Raw genomic sequence first — 10,316 nt, 5'->3', positions numbered from 1 at the left:
GAAGGGGGATCCTATACCCAAAATACCGTACACTGAAGCGAATGGAGCCAGGAAAATCTATAAATAATCTGCTCTTTTCTGTGTATCTGTGATGGGTGCTCATGAAAATCCCAACAGTTATCCAAGAATCACACGATCGCTTGGGAATCACCCAAAACATGCAAGCGACTTCAAGAGGGTTAGAAGGGTGTGATTAATAAGTGAATAATGATTCTAGCATAAACTATAGTCCTACATTAATTAACGGATGTAACTGCGGGTCACACCGACTCAAAATTTGCCGATCGAATGAATAAGAGGTTTTTCCTGTACCTACTTTTCGAATGTCGGAGTGCAGATCTATAAGGCGTTTACGTTACCCGGGGTATGTCGGGAAATCCTGTGCATTATGATATGGGGGAGATCCTACGCTATATTCAAAATAATAAATTTATATGAAATTGCATTATAAGCTCTGTTCTAGCGCCGATAGAACTTGTCACCAATAAGGAATGGAACAGTGCTACAGCTAATCCCCTAGGTTTGACTGGAAAAAGAGAAGTGAGGTCAGGTCAAGACGGGAAAAACAACCGGTCATCTATTGACCTTTTCCTCATCCAAAGTGACCGCAAGCGAAAGAAAGGGGGCGGTCACACATGTGAAGGTGTGAACACACGCTATGACCTGGCTTAGGGTAAAAGCGCCGGGCGGGGTCGCGATGACCCGTGCACGGGTCATGTGTTGTGTCGGCCCGCCATAAGGCGAAAGGCTAGGCCGACCTTACTGTGCCGCGCGTTGGACACAAATTGTCGGGTCAGGCGAGGCCAGATAACATCGTCATCTATGCCCTCACTGAGTCGGTGGCTCTTATTTGGGATGAGGAGCCACGTGTTAAACAGCCACGTGGTCTGTTAGTAACAGAAATAGACTTCATGTATATGCCATAGAGTGAGTGAGTGAGTGAGTGAGTGAATGAGAGAGTGAGAGTGAAAGAGTGAAAGAGTGAAAGAGTGAAAGTTGAAAGAGTGAAGAGAGAGAGAGAGAGAGAGAGAGAGAGAGAGAGAGAGAGAGAGAGAGAGAGAGAGAGAGAGAGAGAGAGAGAGAGTGAGAGTGAGAGGAGAGAGAGAGTGATGAGAGGAGAGTGAATGATGAGAGAGAGAGAGAGAGAGAGAGAGAGAGAGAGAGAGAGAGAGAGAGAGAGAGAGAGAGAGAGTGTTTATGTGTGTGTGTGTGTGTGTGTGTGTGTGTGTGTGTGTGTGTGTGTGTGTGTGTGTGTGTGTGTGTGTGTGTGTGTGTGTGTGTGTGTGTGTGTGTGTAGATCCTAGTTGCACACTCCTTTTGGTGGGTCGGTTGGTTTAGCACTGGCCTCCGGTTTCATACCCGGAGTGACTTAGGTTCGAGTCCTGGTCAGGGAGGGTTGTTATTTATCGATATCAATGGGGGATTGCATTATTCCATCTTTCATAAATATACCTCAGTACATCTGACTTAGGATTTAAATTGCTAAATCAATTTCCGAGTGCCCACGGGGAGTGAGCGTAAAACTTCGCTGTCATTACTCAAGTATGAGTAGACAGGTAATGTCTATGGAGCTAGTGAGATCCTAGTTGCACACTCCTTTTAGTAGGTCGTGTGGCATGGTTGGTTTAGCACTGGCCTCCGGTTTCATACCCGGAGTGACCTAGGTTCGAGTCCTGGTCAGGGAGGGTTTTTATTTACAGATTAATGTATATCATTTATCCAAGAATAAATGATTACCTTCGAGTTTAATTCATTATTGTTCATTTCGGTTGTTTTCATCATATTTGTGTTTCGAATCTATTTTTTCTCTTATATTTAATGCCTATTAGTAATCAGTACTTGCATATTGTTAGATTCTGCGTATATACGTATACGTTTTGTTTATGTCAATATTTCTTCATACTTGCCGTGCTAATCGGCCGCTCATTCAAACATAGATTTAGATCACCTGACTAGCATCTTAACTACCTACTTGCCCACTCTACACGGAATTCACTCTTGGATTATGAATTTTACTAAGTGCCATCCCTATGACTTATAAATGAACCCACAACGTTTTCATGACGTTCTCTCGCAGTTCGATATCATGTCCTCAGTAATGCTGGAATTTATACTTCTGTAATTTAAGGTATTGGTGAATATGTAGCTTGTAATTAACTGATGGTAGTCTCTTCTCTTGCATATAATTTAAAGCTGGTAACGCACTGAAGTCACCATACTTTATATAGGCTTACATAGATTATCACCGTAAGTTCATTTTAAGGCCGGCTCATGGCCTTAAACGAAGGAATACTGCGCCCACCGCACACTTACGCTCATACGATTGAAGCGCCAAGATAGGTACTGTTAGATATTAGAAGTTAATTTTAATCCTGCGGCCGCAGCACCGAGAAATTTCGCACACTACGCTCATACTATTGAAGCACCGAGATACGCCCTAGACGCGCACTGTTAGAATTAAATTCAAGTCCAGCTGTCTTGTGTCCAAAGCATAAGTACTTGCCTATTTAGCCCAAAGATATGGAATTCTTGTCCAATTATTTTTCCTTTCTTCAATATGATGGTACTCTACTGAACTCACTAATCCTGACAAATCCAAGTAATTAACACCTTACTTGACACGTTACCCTTCTTGTGAGAAATCGTTCTTATTATGCTCTCATTTTATATATTTATATCACTTATATTTCAGCCTCTGAGGACGATTGACCCTCCTCGCTACTGAATGTTGCACCTCAGTGCGAAACCTCCAGCACACCTGCTACCCTGGCACGTGACGACCCTAGCGACCATCGGATCACCAGGAACCATCTGTAGATACCGAAGAGAACCTCTACTGCAGTGTTTCAAGCACTGCAAAAGGCACGAGGACGAGCCTTGCTCACGGCCGAGCGATGTCGACAATACGTAAAAAGACGGGATGGTATTGTGAGGGACACGAGAGATGGACTTGAGGCGGATAATGAAAGTGGCCTTGGCTTTTGGCTTTACTTGTTACAAGGTGAGTGGATGCAAGCTGAGCTCCTTCTGCCGAGGTATGGCGAATGTCCCCGTTTTATTCAGCGGCTGCTTCCGCGGCTGGAGTGTCAGGTTTATCAGACCGTGACAGGGGGGTGAGTCGCTGGGCTTGCTCGAGGGGGACATGTAAGTGAACCAGGCTCAGGAGTGGAAGGTGCGAAGTGGCTGCTTCCTGTGATAAGGTGTATTCAGGAGGCAGCGACAGGAAGGCGAAGCCTTTGTTCAGCCAGGGACAGATGTGTAGAGCACCACCTTCCGGATGTTATTTATATCAAGATATAAACAACATCCGGAAGGTGGTGCTTGCTTCCGTTGCTGGAGTGTCAGGTTTATCAGACCACGACATGGGGGTGAGTCACTGGGCTTGCTCGAGGGGGACATGTAGGTCACCTAGGAGGTCCTTGGGTGAACCAGGCTCAGGAGTGGAAGGTGCGAAGTGGCTGCTTCCTGTGATAAGGGGTACTCAAGAGGCAGCGCCAGGATGGCGCAGCCTTTGTTCAGCCAGGGACAGATGTGTGGAGCACCACCTTCTGGATGTTGTTTATAGATACACTTCACACCTCCGTCCAAGCAGCTTCTCTTCTCCTTGGGCAAGATGCAGATGTCGCCCGGCTTTCTTTTTTTCGCACAGGAATAAGCATCCGCCCTCGAAGGGAACCGTCCGTAAGACAGAGGAGAGAGAGACACGGCAGACAGGCCAAACCACACAGGGTCCAGCTCCACCACCTCGTCCTCGACCCAGGGACACGGGGGTCTCTTGGGGGGTCTCATATCTGTCTTCAAGAATAAACCAGCAAGCTAAGCCCCTTTTCATTGACCCACCCAAGTCCATCTCTCGTTTCGCTCACACTGGTGCCAGCAGTGCTCCCAACCTCACGTATTATATATATATATATATATATATATATATATATATATATATATAGATAGATAGATAGATAGATAGATAGATAGATAGATAGATATCTAACTATCTATCTATATATGCATATACGAACACATATATATGCATATATTCATATACATATGCATATGTATGTATATATATATTCACAAATATATATTTATATATATGTATATAGGGATATATGTATATATATATTTATATAGGGATATATGTATATATATATATGTGTATAGGGATATATATGTATATATGTATATATGTATATATGTATATATGTATATATGTATATATGTATATATGTATATATGTATATATGTATATATGTATGGGGCCGCGGTGGCCGAATGGTTAGAGCGTCGGACTCAAGACTGTCACGACGGCAATCTGAGTTCGAGGGTTCGAGTCACCGGCCGGCGCGTTGTTTCCCTTGGACAAGGAACTTCACCTCGATTGCCTGCCTAGCCACTGGGTGGCCAAGCCAGCCCAAGTCAGTGCTGGTCCCAAGCCCGGATAAATAGAGAGAATGATTACCTAAAAGGTAACACCGGCACTCTCCGTGGAAAGGAACTGGGGACCCTACCACGTACTCACTCCAAGAGCATCACAACATGAAAACTACAATTAAGTATCATGCTGTGACCACGGCGGCTCAGACATGAACCTACCGTTAAAAGAAGTATATATGTATATATGTGTATATATATATATATATATATATATATATATATATATATATATATATATATATATATATATATGAACTAAGGCCACAATTACTCTTGGTGAATGTTGAGAGAGTAATGGTATGAGGTCCCATTTTGAAAAGTGGGTAACTTTGAACTCTCACATTTCATACCACTTCCTCTAATATTACTGAGCAATAGCAATGTTACATAGCTAAAGTATTTTCTTATATAAGGTACACAAATATATATTCATATATATATATATATTATATTATATATATATATATATATATATATATATATATATATATATATATATATATATATATATATATATATATATATATATCTCGCACACACACCACACACACACCACACACATATATATATACATATATATATATATATATATATATATATATATATATATATATATATATATATATATATATATAATTATGTATATATATATGTGTGTGTGTGTGTGTGTGTGTGTGTGTGTGTGTGCGAGTATATATATATATATATATATATATATATATATATATATATATATATATATATATATATATATATATATATACTAAATCAGCATCATCGTCATCAAGGGGCTGACGCCAACTGGGGTGCATAGATGCATAGTCGCATCCGCCCTATGCTGCCCAAGCCATGACTTCCTAGGTTGTAACACAGGCCTCCTCCACCTAAGATTGTTTCACAAAAAGACAACCTGATTGGCAGGGTCATTCACAGGGGAACGAGCTAGGGTGATCCCAGATTATGCAAGTTGGTTGGACACATGGTCCTGCCAACTGTACCCCATGATCTGGTAAAGAGACTTGTTATAAAAGGCATCACGGCGAGACTCCAATGCACTATATAGAGTCCAGGTTTCGCTTCTATAAAGCAAAACTGGCAGTATCAAGGCCTTGAAGACACATAGCTTGGTCCTTCTGCATAAGTACCGACATCTCCAAATGCTCTTGTTGACTGAGTTCATGGCTCCTGATGCCAGACCAATCTGTCTACTGACTTCTTGGTCTGACTGATCAAAGATATGGCCTTTGCTACCAAGGTATGCAAAGCTCTCTGTGACTTCAACATCCTCACTGCATGCATGGATCGACTGAATGGATTCCCCTAACAGGCCCCCAAAGTCCTGAAATCTTGGAGACCTCTAGGCCCAAGGGCTTTGCCTCATTGCTAAATGTATCAAGAACCACCATCAGTGATTCCAAAGACTCAGATAGGATAGCAATATTGTCAGCAAAGTCAAGGTCTTTGAACTTGATATTGCCCAGTGTTGCTCCACACTTACTTTGGATAGCTCTGTCCATTATCCAGTCCATGCAGGTGTTGAAAAGTATTGGTGCAAGGACACAGCCTTGCCTCACCCCTGAATTAAGAGGGAAGAAGTTCGACAGGCCCCCACCACACTTTACAGCACTTTCAGTACTGGTACACAGGCTTGCTATTAGGTCAGTAATCCATGTCGGAAGTCTCCCATATATTCTCAATGCACTGAGTCAAATGACTTCTTGGGTTCGATGTAGGCTGCAAGCAACTCATGACCAAACTCATGACAGTGTTCCACAATTACTTAAAGCTAGGATACGGTCTGGACTTGAATATATCCTGGCAAGTTGTGGACTTGCCAGGAGTTAATCCAGATGGCTCTGGTCTCTGGTGCCTCAGTAGGTGGTCGTGGATCCGTTTCAGAAGAATGTGGGCGAAAACCTTGCCTGGTATGCTGAGCAGTGTAATGCAACGGTAGTTGCTACTGTCCCAACGATCCCTTTCCCCTTCCAGAGAGGGATGACCACGCCCCTCAACAGGTCAGGGGGAATGGTACCAGACTGCCAGATGGCATAAAGACTGCATGCAAGCCCCGTGCAACAGGTTCACCCCCAGTCTTTAGCAGTTCAGCAGGGATATCACATATACCTGCAGCTTTCCCACTCTTCAGCTTAGAAATAGCCATCCTAACCTCAGTTAGGTTAGGAAGTTCCGCGCTGAAAGGTGGGTCTGACACAGGTATTGTGATATCACTTGCATCCAGACTAACTGTTGGAGGGTTTAGCTGGTACAGCTGCTCAAAATACTCAGCCCAATGTTCACGAACCCCAACATGATCTCAGATGGTCTGTCCATACACTGAGTGGACTGCAGTCATCTGCAAGGAGGACTTACAATTCAGTTTTCTCAGGGCTTAGTAGGCAGGGGGAAGGTCCTTTACCAAGAAATGGCCTTCAACCTCCTCAGCAAAGTTCCTGATGAATTGTTCCTTCTCCCCTCTCAGCAGTGTCTGATCCCTGTGCACCAAGGAACAACGCAAGTCCTGATTGTCTTTCAGCCGAGCTTCAGTGGCCTCCACTGTCTCTAGGGAGATGAAACTCTGCCTTGTCCTTGGGTGTTTGCCAATGGACTCCTGGGTTGTTTCGAGTGTTTCGTGCTTGAAAGACTGCCACAAAATAACTGGGTCCGTCAGATTTTCAAGTTCTGTGAATTGATCAGAGACTGCACACTCCTCCTCCCTCAGTCTGTCCAATTGAAAAATCCGAGTGGCCACTGGAGGGACGAGAAGTTTTGAAGTGGACCTGTAGGGTAGCCACTACCAGCCTATGGTCACTGCCACAGAAATCGGTACTCTGGTAAATCCTGCAATTCTGAAGGATCCTCTAGCGAGTGCTGACAAAAATGTGGTCGATTTCCTTGGCCACATACCCGTATTGTTATACCATGTCCAGCGATGTGGGTTGGAGCACTGATACCAGATGCCAGTAATCCTCAATCTCTGGGACCTGGTAAAGTCTCAAAGAAGGAGGCTGTTTTCGTTGCTGATATCAGCTTCCGAGCCATGGGGGCTACCAGATATCTTGTAGCCACCTCGATCATAGCCGGATACTACATTGAAGTCGCCTAGGACAATGCAAATGTATCGCCGGGGACAATTGTCTACCACAGATGTGAGTTCGGCAGAGAACACTTCTTTCACATCGAGTTTGCAAACATCTGTAGGAGCGTACACAGCAATAAGAGTAGTGGACATCAAGCAGCAGAAGAGGAAGGACTCTCCTCTCTTCTCTCCCTGCGGTGAATCGGTCCTTACTTGGACGATTCAGAGCGAAGGGAGGACCATACCGGCAAAGGCGCTCGACGGGGCGCAGCGGTTGGCGCCAAGCCAGATAATGCCAAGAGAGCCACTATGACCTCTCGGTCGTGAGGCTTTTGCATGAGCGGATTAAAGAGATGTACCGCGGCCGGTCCCATACAGTTTCGGCCTCGGCTCTTACGCGTTATTGGACGGCGACGCGCCCACCCTTGTTTGCTGCCACCATGCTATGTGCTTGCATGTAGCCTCGTGCCCTCCTAGCCTACTCTTTCCTGTACGAATTTTCGGCATTACGATGACTGTGCACACCTTCTGGTGAACTGGACCCCATCTTCGGGCGCGTGCCCGGACGTGGGCAGATCTTTACCTCCTGCAGGGGAGGGTGTGTCTGGGGGGCCTTAGAGGGCCTGCCTTACAGTGTGCATAGAGTTGCCATTCTATTTGCTAGGGACTGGTCTGACAGACCATCTGATGACTGCCACTCTCTTTTTCGAATAGGAACAATAGGTAGGTAGGATCTCCTCACTTTGTCAGGCCCTCAGCCCGGTTCTGTCTAAATAGCTGCCGCTAGACAGAACACTAACTTCCCGTCCTGTGATAGGAAGTGCCTGGATAAAAGTTAGCTTCTCTCCCTCACTGTGATGAAATAGTCTGTGGTTGGCTGTTTCAGAGGGATGAAGGAACTCACTGGAACAGTGCAGGACCCCCCTCTTTTCTCACTGAGGTGAAACAGCCTTTGGGTGTTTCAGAGAGAAGAGGGACTCACTTTAAAAAGCCGTCCTGCCATAGGAACCGCCTGGAAAAGTTAGCTTCTCTCCCTCACTGTGATGAAAAGTCTGTGGTTGGCTGTTTCAGAGGGATGAAGGAACTTACTGGAACAGGTGCAGGACCCCCCTCTTCTCTCACTGAGGTGAAACGGCCTTTGGGTGTTTTAGAGAGAAGAGGGATTCACTTTGAAAAAAGGTACAGGTCCTCTCTGAGGGATGGAGAGGAACTGCCTGGAAAAGTGAAAGAGCTCCCCTCCTCACGGAGGGAGGAGCAAAAGTGTTCCCAACAATGATGTCCTATAGTTGGAAGGGCATCCCCTCTGATCTCCCCCCAGCAGTTCACACCTACCCACGTGTTTGCCGTACATGGCAGCCTTGTGCGCTGGGAGAGGGGAGTCCTGGAGGATGAGCGATGCTGTGAATGAGTACGCCCTGCAGCTAGCAACACGCCTCCTTGATTCTCTATTCGGCAAGACAGGTGGCCTGATCCAGGCTTGGTCAGGTCAATCAGCTGGTCTCCCTTGGGAGGCTAGGGTCAAGCAGTCATGCTGCCATTGGTACTCACACTGGTCCGTAAGTGCCGCTACAACAGCTAATTGGCTGCGTATATCCACTCACCACCCCTTGCTATTAGACACTGGCTCTCACACTCAGCTTCCCCTTGTTGGACTCCGTGGTGGGTGGGGGCGTGAGTGGATGAAGCACTGTCCAATTACATGGAAAATCAAACAAAAAACCCCCCACAGACAGATGCTAATGTTGAAGACCCGTGCAAGGCCGGACCATGGCTGCCACCCTGAAGCCATACGTGCCTCTGGGTGGCAAAAGAAAACCCCGAGCACAGGATGACACTGTCATGCCTGCTGCCAAGATGGTGGACAAGACAGAAAAACCATGTAAAAATATGTCTGTCCACCAGATGGACTCTTGTGCTGGCCCCTCCAGGCCAGCACCCAGGCCAGGAAGGTCTCTGAGTACCCCTCAGACGACCCCCCTGACCGAATCGGGAGCACCAGCTGAACCAGCCGAAACAAGTGGTGCCCCCACAAGCAAGCCCCAAAGTCGAAAGGGTGGGCCGAAACGACCGAGGCCGGAGACCGACTATAAGGGAGAGTCTGGACCCCCAAGGCGTTTCCCCCAGTTCAAGGTACCTGTCAAACCCGAAGGCTTCGACAATGCTTACCAAATGGTCAGAGCATTGGAGAGCCAACGCAAAATCCGGTTGTCAATCCGGGTTGCGCAAGATCAGGGCATGATCATCATGCCCAAAGATCAAGCTACCCTTTGTTTTCTGCAGGAAACAAAGGAGCTAAAAGATGGGAGGAAAGTGAGCCTCTCACCACTGAATCCCAAGGAAAAGAGGGTCAAGATGGTACTACATGGCTTCTCAGTCTTGTATGATGTGGAGGTAATCGCATCACACCCACAAGTTGTGGAGGCTTCCTGAATGTCGAAAGGGAAGACTCCAACCAGGCAAGTCCTGGTAACCATGAAAGGTACCCCAACCTCTACCCTTGATCTCGGTAACTGGGGTACCTACAACCTTCGAACGTACGTGCCTGATCCACTGCATTGTTTCAAGTGCCAGAAGTACGGACACCACCAGGCAAGCTGCACAGCCAAGCCTAAATGCGGTGTCTGTAGCAAGGCATACAACACCGAGGTGTGCATTAAGGCCTACATAGAGCAAAAGAGGGACACAACAGCCAAATGTCCTAACTGTGCCAAGAAGCATCACGCCTGGAGCCTGGCTTGCTCTGTCAGGAAAGAGGCGGCCCTCAAGCGGCAAGAAGTTGCTAAGAAACGACCAGACTTTGTCCCCCCCC

Source organism: Penaeus monodon, chromosome 6 (assembly GCF_015228065.2).
Source record: "Penaeus monodon isolate SGIC_2016 chromosome 6, NSTDA_Pmon_1, whole genome shotgun sequence".
NCBI lineage: Eukaryota > Metazoa > Arthropoda > Malacostraca > Decapoda > Penaeidae > Penaeus > Penaeus monodon.
This window is presented reverse-complemented; position numbering follows the sequence as displayed.